Below are 20780 nucleotides of genomic sequence, written 5' to 3' on the forward strand. Positions count from 1 at the left end.
CCTCAGTGGTTATGCTCTCTCATTTCTTTCCAAATTGTCACTAACAGGCTAGTGACCATTTTTACCAATTTATATTGGCTTACTGGAACACCCTTATAATTCCCTAGTATATGGTACTGAGGTACCCAGGGTATTGGGGTTCCAGGAGATCCCTATGGGCTGCAGCATTTCTTTTGCCACCCATAGGGAGCTCTGACAATTCTTACACAGGCCTGCCACTGCAGCCTGAGTGAAATAACGTCCACGTTATTTCACAGCCATTTTACACTGCACTTAAATAACTTATAAGTCACCTATATGTCTAACCTTTACCTGGTAAAGGTTAGGTGCAAAGTTACTTAGTGTGAGGGCACCCTGGCACTAGCCAAGGTGCCCCCACATTGTTCAGAGCCAATTCCCTGAACTTTGTGAGTGCGGGGACACCATTACACGCGTGCACTACATATAGGTCACTACCTATATGTAGCTTCACAATGGTAACTCCGAATATGGCCATGTAACATGTCTATGATCATGGAATTGCCCCCTCTATGCCATCCTGGCATTGTTGGTACAATTCCATGATCCCAGTGGTCTGTAGCACAGACCCTGGTACTGCCAAACTGCCCTTCCTGGGGTTTCACTGCAGCTGCTGCTGCTGCCAACCCCTCAGACAGGCATCTGCCCTCCTGGGGTCAAGCCAGGCTTGTCCCAGGATGGCAGAACAAAGAACTTCCTCTGAGAGAGGGTGTGACACCCTCTCCCTTTGGAAAATGGTGTGAAGGCAGGGGAGGAGTAGCCTCCCCCAGCCTCTGGAAATGCTTTGTTGGGCACAGATGTGCCCAATTCTGCATAAGCCAGTCTACACCGGTTCAGGGACCCCTTAGCCCCTGCTCTGGCGCGAAACTGGACAAAGGAAAGGGGAGTGACCACTCCCCTGACCTGCACCTCCCCTGGGAGGTGTCCAGAGCTCCTCCAGTGTGCTCCAGACCTCTGCCATCTTGGAAACAGAGGTGCTGCTGGCACACTGGACTGCTCTGAGTGGCCAGTGCCACCAGGTGACGTCAGAGACTCCTGCTGATAGGCTCCTTCAGGTGTTAGTAGCCTATCCTCTCTCCTAAGTAGCCAAACCCTCTTTTCTGGCTATTTAGGGTCTCTGTCTCTGGGGAAACTTTAGATAACGAATGCAAGAGCTCATCCGAGTTCCTCTGCATCTCCCTCTTCACCTTCTGATAAGGAAACGACCGCTGACCGCGCTGGAAGCCTGCAACATAGTAGCAAAGACGACTACTGCAACTCTGTAACGCTGATCCTGCCGCCTTCTCGACTGTTTTCCTGCTTGTGCATGCTGTGGGGGTAGCCTGCCTCCTCTCTGCACCAGAAGCTCCGAAGAAATCTCCCGTGGGTCGACGAAATCTTCCCCCTGCAACCGCAGGCACCAAAAAGCTGCATTACCGGTCCCTTGGGTCTCCTCTCAGCATGACGAGCGAGGTCCCTCGAATCCAGAGACTCTGTCCAAGTGACCCCCACAGTCCAGTGACTCTTCAGTCCAAGATTGGTGGAGGTAAGTCCTTGCCTCACCTCGCTGGGCTGTATTGCTGGGAACCGCGACTTTGCAGCTACTCCGGCCCCTGTGCACTTCCGGCGGAAATCCTTTGTGCACAGCCAAGCCTGGGTCCACGGCACTCTAACCTGCATTGCACGACTTTCTAAGTTGGTCTCCGGCGACGTGGGACTCCTTTGTGCAACTTCGGTGAGCACCGTTTCACACATCCTTGTAGTGCCTGTTTCTGGCACTTCTCCGGGTGCTACCTGCTTTAGTGAGGGCTCTTTGTCTTGCTCGACGTCCCCTCTCTCTTCAGTTCCAATTTGCGACTTCCTGGTCCCTCCTGGGCCCCAGCAGCGTCCAAAAACGCCAAATGCACGATTTGCACCTAGCAAGGCTTGTTGGTGTCCTTTTGGCGAGAAAACACGTCTGCACGACTTTCCACGGCGAGAGGTATCCGTCCACCAAAGGGGAAGTCTCTAGCCCTTTTTGTTCCTGCAGAAACCTCAGCTTCTTCTGTCCAGTAGAAGCTTCTTTGCACCCGCAGCTGGCATTTCCTGGGCATCTGCCCATCTCCGACTTGCTTGTGACTTTTGGACTTGGTCCCCTTGTTCCACAGGTACCCTAGATTGGAAATCCACAGTTGTTGCATTGCTGGTTTGTGTCTTTCCTGCATTATTCCTCTAACACGACTTCTTTGTCCTTAGGGGAACTTTAGTGCACTTTGCACTCACTTTTCAGGGTCTTGGGAGGGTTATTTTGCTAACTCTCACTATTTTCTAATAGTCCCAGCGACCCTCTACAAGGTCACATAGGTTTGGGGTCCATTCGTGGTTCGCATTCCACTTTTGGAGTATATGGTTTGTGTTGCCCCTATCCCTATGTTTCCCCATTGCATCCTATTGTAACTATACATTGTTTGCACTGTTTTCTAAGACTATACTGCATATTTTTGCTATTGTGTATATATATCTTGTGTATATTTCCTATCCTCTCACTGAGGGTACACTCTAAGATACTTTGGCATATTGTCATAAAAATAAAGTACCTTTATTTTTAGTATAACTGTGTATTGTGTTTTCTTATGATATTGTGCATATGACACTAAGTGGTACTGTAGTAGCTTCACACGTCTCCTAGTTCAGCCTAAGCTGCTCTGCTAAGCTACCATTATCTATCAGCCTAAGCTGCTAGACACCCTATACACTAATAAGGGATAACTGGGCCTGGTGCAAGGTGCAAGTACCCCTTGGTACTCACTACAAGCCAGTCCAGCCTCCTACAGTCCTCCAGACAAACAGGTGAGTACACTGTGAGCATGATGCGTGGGCCATGAATGTATGGATTGCTGTGTGTCTAAGCCTTGTGTAGAGGGGGGCCCTGGACAGAGTGCTGCATGTCTGGCGGTCAATATCTGTGCGTAAGGGGATGGGAGGGATATTGTGGACCATGAGTGTAACAGTCAGGACGGTATGACTAATCCCTTTTTTCTATGCGTATTTTACTTGCAGGTCAGCGCCCACCAGAAAAAGGGGATTTGGCGTGCCATCGCCAAGGAGGAGCGGACCCTGGGGTTCTTTGACAGACGCAGCACCCACTACCGCAAACGGTGGGAGCACCTGTGCCGCTGGGCAAGGAAGATGGCGGAGGCCCAGCTGGGGCTCACCTCCCAATGAGGAAGGGGTGTCCGTCGTACCCTGACCCCCCTGATGTTCCGCATCCTGGTGGTGGCCTATCAAAAGTTGGATGGGCGCTTGACGGCATCACAGCAGCCACAAGGGGGTGAGTACCGATTCTGAATCATGACTTTGCACGTGTTAAGGTTGTACCTGGGTGGGGGATGTGGGCTGTGGGGGCCCCTAGGCTAGAGCGAACTGCCAGGGTAGGCCCCTTGTTGGGAAGGCTCTGAAGCACTCCAACCCCAATAGTGTTAGTGGGCATCATCTACTGGGCAGGGTCCTTTTGGATTCAGGTGTGCAGCTAATGGCATTGGGCAATGTACCCCATGGGCTGGTGACTAGCTTTGTAACTGGTAGTGCATGGCCTAGTGAATAGGGCTGATCCCTGTGTGTTATGTACGCTAACGGTAGTGTTATTGCTGCCATTGACCAAGTGTATCCTCTGTCTCTCTCCCCCCTGCTTGTTTTGTCACCCTGTCCTTGTGTGCATTAGAATCATCTGGTGGAGGAGCAGAGGCAGCGGCGACGGAGGGAGCTGTATCCTACATGGGCCTGGAGGCCGAATCCACTGACGATGAGGGCACCAGTGGGACTGAGGGCGAGGGGAACACCACGACAGAGACAGGGGGGGACACTACAGACACCGACTCCTCCTCCGATGGAAGCTCCCTGGCGGTGGCGGACACCTCTGTACCCACCCCAACAACAGGTACAGCCACCACCCCAGTACCAGCACCTCCCTCCCAACAGCCCCTCAGCATTTTTCCCATGCCTGCTCACCCAGGAGGGTGAGCATATCCTTCGCCCCAGGCGCCCCAGGCACCCCAGGCCCTGCCCCAGTCAGCTCTACTGCCCTCAGTGAGGAGGCTATTGACCTCCTGAGATCCCTCACTGTTGGGCAGTCAACCATACTGAATGGCATCCAGGGTGTCGAAAGGCATTTGCAACAAACAAATGCATACCTGGAGGGAATTCACTCTGGCGTGGCGGCCCAACAGAGAGCATTTCAGGCTCTGGCCTCCGCATTGATGGCAGCCATTGTCCCTGTATCCAGCCTCCTCCCTCCAACTTCCTCTACCCAGTCCCAATCCCCTCAACCCCAACCTATCTCAAGCCCACCTTCAGACCAGCAATCACCCAAAACAACACACAGAAGTGTCTCAGGCAAACACAAGCATCACGCTTCATCTCACAGGCACTCACACGAGCACCATCCCCATGCAGACACACCAACATCCACTGCCTCCACTGTGTCCCCCTCCTCCTCCTCATCCACCCCCCTCCCAGTAGGTTCTCCACTCACACCTGCATGCACTACATCCTCATCTACTACCTCCATCACCAGTATGCCTATCACTACACGCCCCTCACTGGCAGTCACCACCCCCACATCCATGCACACGTCCCCTGTGTCCTCTTCCACTGTGTCTGTGACCCCTCCTCCCAAAGTACACAAATGCAAGCACACCCAAAAGCCATCCACCTCACAACAGCATCCAGCTCATGCACCTGCACCCAAACACAGCAGACTGACACCTCCTACAACCACTCCCTCTTCCTCCACTCCCAAACCTTCACCCTCTTCCCACCCAAATGTCCCTAAGAAGCTTTTCCTAGCTAACATTGACCTCTTCCCTACCCCTCCAACCCCCCCGTCCTTCACCTTGGGCCAGGGTGGCCAGAACCCAGCCCAGCACCTCAGACACCAAGTCCACGTCCGCTGTGGTTTCTGCAGCTGTGAGAGGCTCCAAGGAGGCACCCGTCAGCCCAGCCAGTGTGCCACCAACACCTGCCAAGGCCAAGAAGGTTCCGCCACTTGGCAAGGGAGAGAAGGGGACAGCATCCAGCAAAGAGAAGGAGGCACAACTAGCCAGCAAGGCCAAGTCAAATACTCCAGCTGCCAGAAGCAAGGAGGCACTACCATCTGCAAGGGCAGGAAGGGGCACCGAACACCAGCAAGGGCACTTCAGCTGACCGAGGCTGCAGGTGAAGGCCTGGAAGCTACCACCACAACTGCCAGAACTGCCACCTGCACCGCTGTCAGCACCTCCACCTTCACCACCACAAGCACCGCCACCTGCACCGCCGCAAACAGCACCACTGCCAGCAGCAGCAGTCTCAGTGGGCAGCCGTCTGAGGCTGCAGGTGAAGGCCTAGAGGCTATCACCACAACCGCCAGCAGCGTCACCTGCACCGCGGCCAGCAACGCCACCTGCACCGCCACAAGCAGCGCCACCTGCACCAAGGCAAGCAGCACCACTGCCAGCAGCAGCAGCCCCAGTGGGCAGCCATCTGAGGCTGCAGGTGAAGGCCTGGAGGCTACCACCACTGCCAGCACCACCACCTGCAGCACACCTGCGACTCAATGAGCAGCCGTCACCGCTGGAGAATAGTGTGCAGTTGTGACTACATGGGCTGCAGTGCGTCCTGGACCCTGCCACTTTAACACCGACCGCCAGGGTTGTAATGAGGGCCTATATGTGAAAAGTAAATGGTCAGGAGAAACACTAAGGGGGTCATTCTAACTAAAATGACAGAAGCACCGCCAACAGGCTGGCGGTGCTTCCATGGGCATTCATCGCCGTGGTCAGAAACGGGAAACTGGCGGTGTCCCGCCGGTTTCCCGCTGCCCCAGGGAATCCTCCACGGCGGCGCTGCTTGCAGCGCCGCCATGGGGATTCCGACCGCCTTACCGCCATCCTGTCCATGGCGGTAACGGGTGTCGTGGGGCCCCTGGGGGCCCCTGCAGTGCCCATGCCAATGGCATGGGCACTGCAGGGGCCCCTAACAGGGCCCCACAAAGATTTTCAGTGTCTGCATAGCAGACATTGAAAATCGCGACGGGTGCAACTGCACCCGTCGCACCCTTTCCACTCCGCCGGCTCCATTCGGAGCCGGCATCCTCGTGGAAGGGGGTTTCCCGCTGGGCGGGCGGGCGGCCTTCTTGCGGTCGCCCGCCAGCCCAGCGGGAAACTCAGAATGACCGCCGCGGTCTTTTGACCGCGGTACGGTCTTCTGGCGGTTCCCGCTTGGCGGGCGGCTCCCGCCGCCCGCCAAGTTTGGAATCACCCCCTAAGTCACAATATAAAACCCATTGCAGAGATCGTGGTAGACTTTATTATTTCCCAAAAGGAACCTCTTTTTGCAATACTAGAATAACAACAGATTGAGAAAAAAAACAATGAGCATCTAAACCCATGACTTACAGTTTGCACAGTGGTCCATGTTGCCAGTAATGCATCGCTGTTCTATATTAGAAGGCTTGCAACTTATGAACTGAAAGTTACAAAATTATATATATGTGATCTACATGTTACACAATGTGATTTGCAGCAGGCACCTTGACCCTCTATGCTACTTTGAGTCAAAACAGTGAGTGGACAAAATACAGAATGCTCCCGGAACTGTGTTAACCACTTAAATTATGTGACCACTTTTATCAATCAATCAATCTATCATCATTTGTAAAGAACAGCACTGTCACCATTGGGGAGTATCTGGACGCTGAGGGTGCCAAGTTTCTGCTGAAGATCCAGGTCTTGAGTTTCTTCCTGAAGTCTGTCAGGAAGGGTGCTGTTCTGAGGTAGGGGTTGCAGGTCTTTCCAGATCTTGGTGGCAATGTAGGAGAAGAGCGGCCCCATTGCGGCTACGATGAATGTGGGGGGGTGTGAGGGCAAGAGAGTTGGCGCACCAGTGCCTTGAGGGTAGATGGAAGTTCAGTGGATGGCTGATGTCGGATGGTCCTTGATTATGTAGAGCTTTGAAGGCGTGTGTGAGGATCTAGAACTGGAATCTCTTCTGGATGGGGGGCCTGGGGAGGTTTCAAGTTGGTGGGTGATGTGGGTTCATTTGGGGAGGTCTAGTATGAGTCTGGCTGCCACATTCTGTATGATCTAGAGTCTTTTGAGGAGCTGGGAGGAGATGCCTGCATAAAGAGCATTGCCGTAGTCAAGGCGGCTGGTGATGAGGGCCTGGGTGATGGTTTTTCTGGTGTTCACAGGGATTCATCAGAAGATTCTGGGGAGCATGCAAAGGGTGTAAAAGCAGGAGGAGGTAACTGTGTTGACTTGTTTCATGGTTAGTTTGCTGTCGAAGGAGATGCCAAGGCTAAGTCCAATGTCTGTGGGTGTGGGTGTTGGTCCAAGTTCTGCTGGCCACAAGCTGTGGTCCCAAGCGGAGGTGCTCTTCCCGAAGATCAGTACTTCTGTCTTGTTGGAGTTGAGTTTGAGGCAGTAGTCTCATATCCAATTGGTTACATTGGTCATGGTGTCGTGGGAGATGGTTTTGGCGTTGGAGAGGTCCTCAGTGAGTGATAGCATTAGTTGAGTGTTGTCAGCATGGGAGATTCTGTTGAGTCTGTGAGATTTCATGATGTCTTCAAGGGGGGACATGAAGGTGTTGAACAGGGTGGGGCTGATGGAAGATTATTGGGGTATGCCACATATGATGTCCTTGGGTTTGGAGGTGAAGGGAGATAGCTGAATGGTCTGTGTTCAACCTGTAAAAAAAGAGTTCACTTGAGGGCATTTGCTGTATGCCGATGGTGTAGACTGTCTCGATGAGAGTGTGATATGAGATGGTTTTGAATGCAGCAGAAAGGAAGAGGAGGATCAGGAACACAGTTTCTCCACGGTCAAGGAGAAAACTGATATCATCTGTGGCAGCACTCAGTGCAGTGTCAGTGCTGTGGTTATTGAGGAAACCTGATTGTGAGGCGTCAAGTAGGTGGTTTTGTTCCAGGTGTTGGGTGAGTTGTTGGTTGATGGCTTTCTCAAGTACTTTGGCTGGGCAGGTGAGCATGGAAATCGGTCAATAAGTTTTTAGATCGCTAGGGTCGGCGTAGGGTTTACTTAGGAGAGGTCTGACCTCTGTGTGTTTCCATCTGTCCAAGAAGGCTACCATGGAGAAGGATGTTTAGATGATGCAGGTGAGTTTGTTGCTGAGTGGGATGGTTCCAAGGTTGAAGAGCTGGTGAGGACAGGGGTCAGTGGGCACTCTGGAGTGAATGGAAAACATGATGGCCGTGACAGTCTGAATGGTGAGCAGAGATCAGGTAGAGATACTTGTGCTGGTGTGCATTGGTTGGTTGAGATTGAGAGAAGTGGGTTGGGGTCACAATTGTAGATGGTGGTGATCTTGGTGTAGAAATATTCTGAGAGGGAATCGCAGAGTTCTTGGGAGAAGTGGATGGTGTTTCCTGTGTCTGTCGAGCTGGAGAATTCCTTGACTATTTTGAAGAGCTCCTTTTTTGTAGTTGGCCACTGTGTTGATGTGAGCTGTGATGGCCGCTTTCTTGGCTTCCTTGATATGTAGGTGGTAGTTGCTGAGGGCTTCTTTATGGACAGCTCTGTCAGAGGGGTTCCATGTTGTGTGCCATCGTTTCTCGAGTCAGTAGTAGTTGTGTTTGATGGTTCTGAACTCTGGTGTGTACGCACTGGCATGTTTTGAGGTTTTGCTGGTTTTTGCTAGTTTTAACGGGGTGACTCTGTCGGCGCAGTTGGTGATGTATGCAGAGAAGTTCTGTATGGCTTGTTCTTGGTCTGCTGATGCTTCCCGTCCGTTTAGTGGTGCTGAGGGTTTACGTCCACTGTGTCTGGGTTACCTTGCTCCATATGAGGTGGGTGGAGTTGTGATGCTTGGGGGTGGCGCGCTGAGCATTGGAGATCACAAAATGGATGATGATGTGGTCAGTCCAGGTGAATTCTGTGACGTGGCTGACTTTGATTCTGTCGCCAACAGTGAAGATGGCATCAAGAGTGTGACCAGCTTTGTAAGTGGGTTTGGTGACCAGTTGAGTGAGGCCAATGTAGTTCAGGTTCTCAAGGAAGGGGTGGAGTTGGCTTAATTGGGGTAATCAATTTGGGAATTAAGGTCACTGAGTACAACCTAATGGTAGGAGTCGATGGCTAGTGGTGTGATGAGGTTAGCAATGGCATTATAGAAAGCTGATTGGGGTCTCTGGGGTCTGTATATGAGAGTGCCTCTTATTGTGGCCTCAAAAATTGCTGGGGACACAATGATCTCTGCAGCAGGTGTCTTAAACCTGTAGGATATGTTTATATGTTTATATGCAGTCACTTTATGTTCACATAACGAATCTGGAACAGATTTACTGTACTGTAACATGTATCTTTGTAGAAGATTTTTTTTAATGTGTAAGTTGACTGTCAGACTGTGTGTCAAACTCCACCTTTCATGACTCTACCCCCTTTTCTCTGCCACACCTTGAACCCTAACTTATGGGTTCCCGAGGTGAATTTGTTCCAATTGCAACACTGGTAATAATATACTTACCTCCCTAATAGTATAAGATACAATAAGGTGCTATATATTAAGAGCCTCATAAATGTCCAAAAGCTTAATAAGACATAAATATGGTGTTACAAATATCCACCTTTCAGGAAGTAAGCTACCTAAAGGAATGAATGAAATGACATACACATTTCTTCAGTCCTACTGTACAAGAGGGAAAAATATATAACAAGAAATCTCTCTTGTAAGCTTTACTCTATCTCCCCGTCACTCTATACCGCTATCAGTCTATCCTCACTCTCTGACATCCCAAACCCGTTTTACTAGTATGATCTCCAAAAACACCCTGCCTGACCTCTTCCCTCCTCTTACAATCCTGGCTCACCCCAAACCTCAGTTTACTAGTATGATCTCCCAAACAACCCTTCTATATTCTCCCTCACTTATCTCGCCTTTAAATCATCCAAAACCCCTTCTACTACACTGATCTCCCTAACCCTTTTCTGCAGACTCTTCCCTCCTCCATCTCTCCTTCACTCATCCAAGCCTCATCCTATTACTATTAACTTCCAATTAACACTTCTGGATTCTTCCCTCCTCTATTCCTCCATTATTCTATTCAAATCTTCTAACAAACTCACATACCCTCTGCTCAAATCAACTCATACTAATGCTAATACTGTACTCATATTTCACTATACTAATCCACCACTAATCCTTTTGGTTTCTGGAGTAGCCTGCTACTCGTTGAAAAGCGTTTCGACTCCTTGTCAGAGGTAGAAAGCACTATACAAATACAATTACAATTACAATCATAGCAATAGTCACCAGGAAATAATCACACCACAGGACTTGCATCTTGATTAAAGCAGACAACAACACTACCAGTAGGTGCACATTCAAGAACTTGGAGTCTGGTTGTCATATTTAAAAATCATCTTCAGTGGAGATGCCTACAGGTTTGGTGCAAGGGTGACTACATGACAAGCAGCATTGTTTTTGTGCAGGAAGGTACACCTGCCTACACAAAAACAATCCTCACAGACATTTTCCTCTTTCTATGTCTGCTGCAGAATGTAGCACATGTAGAAAGCGGAAATAAGGATGAGAAATAAAACTATTTCTCCTCGTTAGGCCTCTCTTGGGATTGTGTACCATTTGAACACATTCCCAGGTTTTCTAGCTTAGTAAAGGAGGGAATTCGGCAAAACCCACTCCTGGATGTGTGGGAACACCCGCGCCCCACCAATGGAACACCTTCTCAAAGTAGAGTAACACAAGCAGTGGCTTGCACTGCCTTGCATTACTCCAGATTTACTAAGCCACGCAGAGTGATGCAATGGCGACGCAAGCCCTTAGTAAATTTGGCCATAATGTTATTGCATGGAATGAGTGTCATGCGGCAAGCATTCTAAAGAAGCAATGATAGAGCCATCCAGAAAGTAATTACACACACAGAGGTAACGCCAGGAAGCACAAAATGATTCGAAATGTAGCTTTCCGGTAGGTGCACAGACAACGAAAGAGACGGGGAAAAAGAAAAGGAAGGGAGAGAGAGAATGACGAGTGAGCAGGGGAGAGATTCAGTGTGATAGAAAGGATCTGTGTGCGTGCGTGTAAGACAGAGGTGAGAGAGACAGAGAATGAGAGAGTGAGGGTGAGAATGAGAATGAAATAAAGACTCAAGGTGAGAGGATGAATAAGAGACAGGAAGAAAAAAGTGCAGGTCTGAGTTTAGAATTGCAAAGTGTGAGGGGGAGTCGGGGAAGAGAGATAATGAAGAATAGGAAGCAGTGACGAGTCAGAAAGAGAGAATGAGAGGGAGACAGAGGGCAAGAATATAGAGGAAAAGGGTATGCTTTCGGTCATTCGTAAGGAACACTCACTCCAGCAATGAATCTCTAGGTGGGAGTGGCCTAAGATTGACTACTTATGAAAGGTGCGTCTTAAGCAGGCCCAGGACACGAGAGACAACTACTCCATACGAGAGCAGCCTGCGCCGCATCACACTGCACCTCCCCCCAGATAAATCTGGGGAGCGGAGTGGAATGAAAGACCACAGGTATTGAGCAGGGACCCCAAAGACTTCGAATAGTCAATACTTGAATCAGCTATAGCTGGGGGATGTAGACACGTGGTGCTGCGAGCTAATTACACATACAGACACGATGCATTGCTGCCACACTCGGAACTGCGTCACCACAGTTCCGTCTTTTATTTATACACTCGTGCTCCGTGCCCCTCCCGGACACGTTGAGCACGTTAACATGATACAGAGAGCCCGTATGGCTCTCAGTTCCTCTTTACATCTCCCCCATGTTTTACTCCACATGGATAGGGCTTAATCAAAGGAACCTAAACGAACACTAAACTTTGTAGTACGACACACTTTTAAATGAAAAAATTAAACTAACTCGTTCTCGTTAATAACACATTTTTGAAAACACCCCCACTATGTTTCTGGGCACCCAGATCATTAATGTCACTCACAGAGTCCCTTTTACATGGCCGGGGTTGTGGTACACTGTTCCCAACATTTCTTTTCTTCATGCAGGGCATTTACGCTTGAGCAAATTGTTCACCAAACAAAATCTTTTAGATGACTACTCGGCACAGGATTAGGGCGTAAGTTATATCTTCCCCTTCTGGTGTTACCGCTTCCATGTTCCAGAACCGAACCAGGTTCCACCGGGTCAGTCCCAGTAGGCTCCGGGTCATTCTTCCTCTCTTCACCCAGAATAGGTGACTCCTCAAAGATGTCCTCCATCTCCTCACTTCCACTGGTCAACTCTCGTAGACCAGCCCTTTTGAAATGTGACACGTTTCTCTTGACTCTTTGTCTCCCTCGGGCTGCTGTTATCATGGATCCCTTTATGCCGATCACTTCCCACACCTCAGGCTCAAAAGGCGTTCGGAACTTCCATCCTCCGCGCTTACATTTCACCACCACTCGATCTCCTTCTTGGAAACCCCTATACTTGGATCGTCGTTGGCTACTCGCCCTTTGGTTGGTAGCTTTTCGCTTGTTTTGAGTAGCTTTTATATCCAATGCTGGAGGTTTCCATTTAGGGTAGGCGGGAATGCAGTCGCGTGGAGACACCTTGAACATCAATGATGAGGGAGCACAACCAGTCGTACTATGTGGGGTTTGACGGTAAGCACTTAGAAATTGATAAAGACATTGTTCACTGTTCTCATGTTTCTCCACTCCAATCCTAAGAGCCCTATTCAGAGTTTGCATGAACCTTTCTACATCTCCATTGGCCTGAGGCCAATAAGGCATTATCTTACGATGACGAATCGCCAGTCCATCAAGGTATGACTTAAACTCTTGTCCATGAAAAGGGGGACCATTATCTGTTCGGATTTCATCCGGCAGACCAAACAAAGCAAAAGTCTTTTGCAGAATGGGTCTTATGTTTTCAAACGATGTCGACACCACCACCTCCACCACTGGGAATTTGGTATACGAGTCGATTAACACTACAGTCAGTCTTCCATCTGGGAAACTCCCAAAGTCCATGCTTATTTTAGCCCACGGTTTCAGAGTGGCCGGTTCAGTTACTACTGGGCAAGTCGGAGGTTCTATAGACGTGATTACACACGAATGACATTTCCCTACCATCTCATCAACCTGCGTATCCATGCCCGGAAACCAGACCTTCGCTCGTAACTTCGCTTTTGTTTTAGCAGCCCCTTGATGTCCTTGATGAGCCAAATCGATGACCCTTGACAGAGACACTGTGGAAGCACAATTCGCCGTCCTCTCAGAACCAACCCATCACCATCGGTAGACAGCTCATCTCGCACCTTCCAGATGCTCTGCATGGCCACCTTTTGTACAGGGCATGACACATGGGTCTTCTCTAAAAAATACTTCCACTGTTTGCAACCTAAGGCCTCTTTGACGCTATTCAACAGCTTATCGTCCCGTGTGGCGTTCACAATGTCAGTCACAAGGAGAGCATTTGGACATGCCGACTGTACCACCATGCTCACGAAAACTTCCGTATTCTCTTCTTCTTGTTTCTGGTGACCATCGATTAGGTCAGGAGACGGATGTCGAGACAGATAATCCGCAGGATTATTAGCACCAGGCCGATACACCACTGTGAATCTGTATGGTTGAAGTAAAACAGTCCACCGCTCAATTCTCGGAGGTGCAAGACGCGGACTCCCCGTAAACAATGGGACTAAAGGCTTGTGATCGGTTACTACTGTAAACTCATGTCCATACAGATACAGGTGGAAATGGCGGCACGCCCATCGAATTGCTAGCGCTTCCCGCTCGATCTGAGCGTATCGGGTTTCCACCGCCGACAACGCTCGGCTGGCATATGCAACAGGGATCCATTCATGATGCCTCTGTTCCTGTAAGAGCACAGCTCCTAGCCCGACGGGGCTCGCATCAACCACCACTTCAGTTTTCATACCTGGGTCGAAATAGGCCATAGTTGCTTTATCTAGTAAGGCATTTTTAATCTCTAGAAAGGCCTGTTGAGCACTTGAAGTCCAATCCCAACGGTGCTGCCCTTTCGTGAGCTGTCGAAGCGGTTCAGACATGGTGGCCAGTTGAGGTATGAATCTTCCACAATAAGTAGCCATTCCCAGAAAACTACAAACTTCCGTTGGATTCAACGGAACAGGGGCTTGACGGATGGCTTCAGCCTTCTTAGGATCCACTTGCAGACCTTCTTTAGAAAACACATACCCAAAGAACTCTACCGAGTTTTGAAAGAAAGCACACTTCTTCTTATGAAGTGTTAGTCCCGCTTCAGTCAATCTTTTTAAGGTCGCCCTCAGATGGCGATAATGTTCTTCTCTAGTTTTAGAATATATCAAAATGTCATCAATCAAATTAATTACTCCCGGTAATCCGGACAGCGTTTCTCGAATAGCATTCTGAAATACTTTGGCCGCTGACGACACTCCAAAGCTTAATCTCTTGTACCTTCGTAGCCCTACATGTGTCGAAAAGGGAGTAATATTCCGACTTTCCGGTTCTAGCTCCAGCTGATGGTAACCTGCATTAAGATCTAACTTGGAAAACCATTGGGCCCCGTTCAAATCTGCAATAATGTCATCCATAGTAGGGGTTATATGTCTCTCTCTTTTGATAGCCTTATTCGGCAGGCGCATGTCGACACACAGACGAATCGCCCCCGGCTGCTTGGGTTTCGGGGCGATTACCAAAGGAGACACCCAAGGCGTCGGGCCATCCACTTTTTCAATGACTCCTTGTTCCTCCAAGGACAGCAACTCCTTCTCAACGATAGGGCGAAGATGAAACGGCACTCGACGATGTCGCAAAGCCACAGGGACTACCTTGGGATCTATATGCAACTTAATGCGCTTTCCTTTCAAACAACCTAGTCCCTCGAACAGCTGCGGAAACTCCTGGAGAAGGCGCTCCACTTGAGTGTCATATATTTGACGCGCAAAGAACACTAACTCTAGTTCTTCAGCCGTGTGGCATCCTAGCAACGTGCCACGATTTCCTGCTACAACATAAAACCTCGCCTCGGTAGATTTGTTTCCACTGCTCACAGCCACTTCTACAGTTCCTTTAAGGGGAAGAGGATCTTTACCCCCATAGTTATATATTTTGGTGGTTGTCATGGTCAGTGGCGGGGCAGGTGACAACTTTTTGAAAAGAGTTTCATCCATGATGTTGACCGACGCTCCTGTATCAAGGAGTACAGAAACCAACGTGCCATTGACGTGCACCTCACTCATGGGAGGGGGTCTCTTTTTCCCTGACCTTCCTCCTGTAAAGGATATTACAAAAATGTCCTCTTCATCGTCCTCTTCACAGCCTGGACCACTCGCCATCACCTGGTCCCTTCCCTCCTCCACACTTTTAGACACAGCCCGGACATTCGTATCTCTTCCTTTTGGCTCTCCAGGCTTATTCCTCCTTGACCTGCACACTTTGGCAAAATGATTAGGTTTCCCACAGCGATTACACGACTGACCTTTTGCCGGACACCCCGCATTCGATCGATGTTCATAACCACAGCTTCCACAGGCTCTCTCACTGGGTTTATTCAGGTTCATCTTGCGAGGTGTGGCCTGACGCATCTGGACGGCATCTACTTGTTCTTCCTTAACTTGAACGGTACGAGTCGGTGAAGCAGCAGCCAGCGACTGCCCTCTCACTGCCGCCATCGCATCTGCTCGCACGGCCGACAGCTCATGGGACCTCGCTAAAATCAGAATGTCATCAAGGGACATGCCCTGTTGCCGAAGGATGAGCTTTCTCAAAGCATTGGATCGACACCCTTGAATAATCTGCGCTCGGATTTCCTCTTGTTGGTTCAACCCTGTGCACGAACTCGCTAATTTCCTTAATCGGGCGTAAAACATATCCATGGACTCTATTTCAGTCTGTTGCGCCTGTCTTAATTTGAACCGTTCATAATCCGCGTTGAGTTGGGGATCAAAATGCCTGTTCAAAGCAGTCACAGCTGCATTAAATTCAGATCTATCCCCTGTATCAGGTAGGGAATCAAACAACTCTTGTAGCTCATCACCCCCCATCAGCAGCATCACTGACCTGCGCACAGCTCCATCCATTTCTCTGGTAGCGCAAAAATAGTTTTCTAAGCGATTTATCCACAGACGCCACCTAGGCGCAGCAGTGGCCGGGTCAACCAGTTGGCTAAACGGTGGTAACGAAGTAATCGAGGAGTGAACACTATTATTTAATTGTGCTGGGAGTTGGGGATTCCCTGGTGGTTGAGGAGGATTGGCATTGTCCACATTATCTGGTGGTGGGGCACTCATTTTCACACCCCTTTTAGTCTACTGTGCTACAAAAGTCAGTGATGTCCCTGTGTTCCTTTATTTATCAACTTTTTTTTTATTTTTATTTCCTTGTTGTTATTCTCTTTCTTTTATTCTTAACTCATGAAAGCTTCGTAGCTATTCCTTATTTACTTTTTTTTTTTTTTTCATGCACTCTATTCAGCCCTTTTTTATTGCGGTATTTAGTCTCTTTGTGTTTTTTATTTTTTATTTCTTCAACCGACGCCCGTGTCAGCTGTTCTCTCAGCTGAGACGCTGTTACTTGCAGCGCTCAGCTGAGAAGACACATCGTCCTCGTTGGCGCTGCTCAGCTCAGGCCAGACGCGCCTGCGAGCAGCGCGTTCTCAGCACTCTAGCTGCCCCACGTGGCAGTCTGCTCCAGGCGGGGCCGGGGCCGGGGCCGGGCTATCCCTTTCAGCCTGCCGCGATTGGGAAGCGGCGCGGCAGAGATCGTATTGCCTGGGGCGGGGTCACGCTGCCAGGGCCGGGCTTTTTTTTCTTCAGTCTCCCGGATTGGGAGACCGCGGGGCACGTGACGGTCTTCCCCGGGGCGGGTCGTGCCGCCGGCTCACCTTCTTGTGATTTCCCCGACCGGGAAATTCACGCCTCACCGCCTTTCACCAGCAGGCCCTCGACGGCTTCACGACCAGGTACCTCCAGGGGTCACTTATTTCACTTGTTTTCTTGGCGGCTGGCTCCACCACTCTCCCGCAGCAACACCGGTACTCAAACATGTGCGCTCCTTCACGCCAACGTTACTTTCCCACTAGTTTTTTTTTCGGATCCCACTCGTCGCCATTGTAGACACGTGGCGCTGCGAGCTAATTACACATACAGACACGATGCATTGCTGCCACACTCGGAACTGCGTCACCACAGTTCCGTCCTTTATTTATACACTCGTGCTCCGTGCCCCTCCCGGACACGTTGAGCACGTTAACAAGATACAGAGAGCCCGTATGGCTCTCAGTTCCTCTTTACAGGGGAGAGTCCTTGGAGGCGCAGAAGCAAGGCAAGCGTCTGTAAAGAGAATACTGTCATTCACGGAGACAGAAACAAGGAGAGAGGTAGAGGCGCTTTCTTTGTTCTCTCCACCTCGCCCTCCCCGTGAGCGGCGGGGCACAGCTGCGTATTCTCTCTACTTCACAGCTCTCAATGCCTGTCCTCTTTCTGTCCCTCGAAGAGAGAGATGGAAGCAGAACTGCCACATCCCCCTGTCACAGCGATCAGGCACTCCTCATGCCCACCTGAGGAGAGAGACAGGTGCTTAGATGAAAGAAGTCACACTTGGGGGCATATCCCTCGCCGTACCTTGTGGGTAACTCCTGACAGTCTCAGAAGGACTATCACCAAGCCGGTACTCATCCTCTCAGCACTGTCACAGGGGGCGTTCGCAGCTGTCTCTCCGCAGTCTACAGAGGAACACCCTTGGTGAGGATTTCAGAATGTCCAATCCTTTGCCCTGATACTCTCTTTGATCTTATCCTCTGCAGTCTATTAGACTGTCACAGCCTCTACACTGTCTAAGGCTTCCATATTCTCTGCACTCTGCCAGGCATTCACATACTCTGCTCTCTCTTAGACGGCCACATTCTGCCCTTTTCAAGGCAATCACATCCTCTGTACTCCCAGACTTTCACACATTCTGCACTCTCTTGGGCTTTCACATCCTCTGCAATTTCCCAGGCTTTTCACAACTGACTTGTCTCCTAAGCAGTCTCCTGAGTAAAACCCAAGTGAGGTTAAGTTCTCCCATCCCTTGTACTCTCTAAAACTATCTCATTCTCTGCACTGTGTGAGACTCCCGCCTTACTCGCCCAGACTGTCTCATCCCCTGCATTCATGCGTTATTATCCTCTGCGCATTCTCATACTTCGCGCTCTTAGACTGTTACATTCTCTACACTCAATCAGAATGTCACATCATCTCTGTAACGTTTTCACACCCTCTGCACTCTCTCAGTGTCATGTACACAAACTTGTACATCATCCAATTGTGTACTTTTTCAATCTGCCACTTGTTTTGCAGCTATGTCCTTTCACTCTCACGTCATCTGTGCCTGCACTCTCATTACTTGTGTCACCTCCTGCTCCTTCTCCCTCTCACTCTGTCACATGCTCTGCAGTGCAACTTTTTCAGTCTGTCACTTTGATTGCAGCAGAACTCGCTCACTCTGTGACAATCTTAGCATTGTCCCTTTCTTTTCTCATTTCATTCCCTCTAACTGTGCCCATTGATTGAGTCCCCTGCATTCTTTATCTCACATGCTCAGTTTCTGCACTCTCTTAGGCAGTTGCTTTTTAATAAGCACTCTTTTAAGCTGCCCAATCTTCTGAAACGTGCTGCCTCACTCAACTTTTTAAATGTCCCTTTCAATTTTTAAGTTGTTAGACCGATTGGCCGGCTGTTTTCTTAATCTGTCACTTTTTCTATCGCTGCACTCTCTTATGCAGTTAGCTCCTCTGTCCCTTCACTCTCACATTCTCTTCCCCTGTTCTCTATTGAACTATTTCTCCATTACTGCAGCACACCAGTCACACTAGTCACTGTAACTTCAAATGCCCGGACATTCTCATTGCACGTGCCTTCCACTTCCCCTGTGTGTCCGGGCTTGGATTTCAGACCAGAAAGTGTTAGTTTGTGTTCAAGAGACAGCTTACAATCAATACTATGGCTTCTGGACAGGGTGACCAGGCGTCCCAGATTTGCCGGCACACTCCCGGATTTTCACCAGCTGTCCTGGCAGATTTCGGGGAATTTAGCTAATGTACCATTTGTAGGGGCGAGCGCAAACCACTCCATCCCTCTTCTAATCTCTCTTTAGGGGGATTTTAACCACGCCCATGTTACGTCAGTCACTTTCATTGATTGGTGGGCTTGCTTTTTAAAATCCGCTTGTTTTCATTTGTGAAAGGCATGCATACCTCATGCCTTTTCCAGTGTTTAGCCCTCCTCGAGAGCACCGGTAAACTACTGGAAGCATACTAGGCTCCATGTTTTCCGTATGATTTCTGGACTACTTTTTCTCTTTATTTTGCAGCGCGATCGCGCTGTGTAAAAAACAGCGCAATCAGGCTTGTTTTTGTTTTTTCATTTAATGTGTCAATAAAAGTACTGTTAGGAGTTTACAACGCTAATAGCTCTAACTTGACATAATGCGAGACCCGTTGCATTACAAATGCTTGTTTTGAGATCGGTCCCTGAAAACGGTAGGAGGTGATTTTATTTTTGTTTTCCAAAGAAGAGATAGTCATTAGGTGTTATCAGAAAGCAATTTAATTAACAGGCTTGTGCCACCTGTGCATTCCTTTTTTGAGACACTGGCTAAGCAAGCCTCTCAACCATATGTGTGATGCCATGCAAAGCCACTTTGTGTGGTTTTGCATGGCATCATAGGTATGGGCTAAGACAAAGCAGAGCAAGTCCCTGCGTTGCCTTACTCTGTGCCGGGGAGGCGTTACATGGACGTTGTAGTGAGTTTTCCCACTTAACACCCATGGATTTTGACACTGCCCCCAGATTTACTTAATCACATAAATCTGGGGCAGTGCCAAAACATGACGCCTCCCCAGAGCAGGCATAACGAGGAGAAATATATTTATTTCTCTTCATTCCTTCGTCTTTCCATGTGTGCTGTATTCTGCGGCACACATAGAAAGATGATAATGCCTCTCATGATTTGTTTTGTGCAGGAAGGTGTCTCTTCCTTCACAAAAGCAATCCTGCATGCAATGCAAGCAGCCTTGCACCATGGTTCAAGGGTGCCAGCGCTGGTGCTAGGCAGCCAATTGTGCGTAGCACAGGGGAAAGGACAGAAATGCACCATATTTCAGAAATATGGTGCACTCCTGTCCTTTGACATTGGTGTAGGGCAGCACAGGAAGAAGACTTACGGTGCTGCCCTATGCCAATACCCCATAAATGTGGGCCATCATTTTTACTCATCTCCCTCTTCCATGGCTCCACCCCAGTAGAATCCTGGCTTGATGCAACTAATCTACTGATATGCAAACCACCCCGCGCTGACCAAGCAGAATCACTGGGTTTTATCACACAGAAAACCTTAACTTCTATATTTATGTTAACAGCTAAAGGAACTCAAACTCAGATAAGAGTCCTATGGCAAAGCAAGTCCCTTGGACCCTAATGAAGCATTAAATCTGTTGTCCAAACCACAGTACCGTTAAGATTTGACTATGGCATCTCCCTGCTGGCAGGCATTCCCAAAAACCACCTGGCCCATTTGAAAGTGGCCCTCAGTGCTGTGGCCCTATAGACATATGGGTCCTCATTAAGAGGCTGGAGGTCTTAAGATCTCCAGCCTCGCAATGGCGGTTGGACCGCCGCAGACAGAGCGGTCGGACCGCCCCATTATGACCCTGGCTGATCCGCCACGGTCATATCCCTGACACCGCCAGGGTGCAGCCAGCCTGCAGCCTGGCGGTCCTGGCAGTCCTGGCGGTCCTGGCGGTCCTGGCGGTTGTAACCCTCCAGGGCAGCGCTGCCGGGGGGATTAC

This window comes from Pleurodeles waltl, chromosome 11 (genome assembly GCF_031143425.1).
Source record: "Pleurodeles waltl isolate 20211129_DDA chromosome 11, aPleWal1.hap1.20221129, whole genome shotgun sequence".
In the NCBI taxonomy this organism is placed as follows: Eukaryota; Metazoa; Chordata; class Amphibia; order Caudata; family Salamandridae; genus Pleurodeles; species Pleurodeles waltl.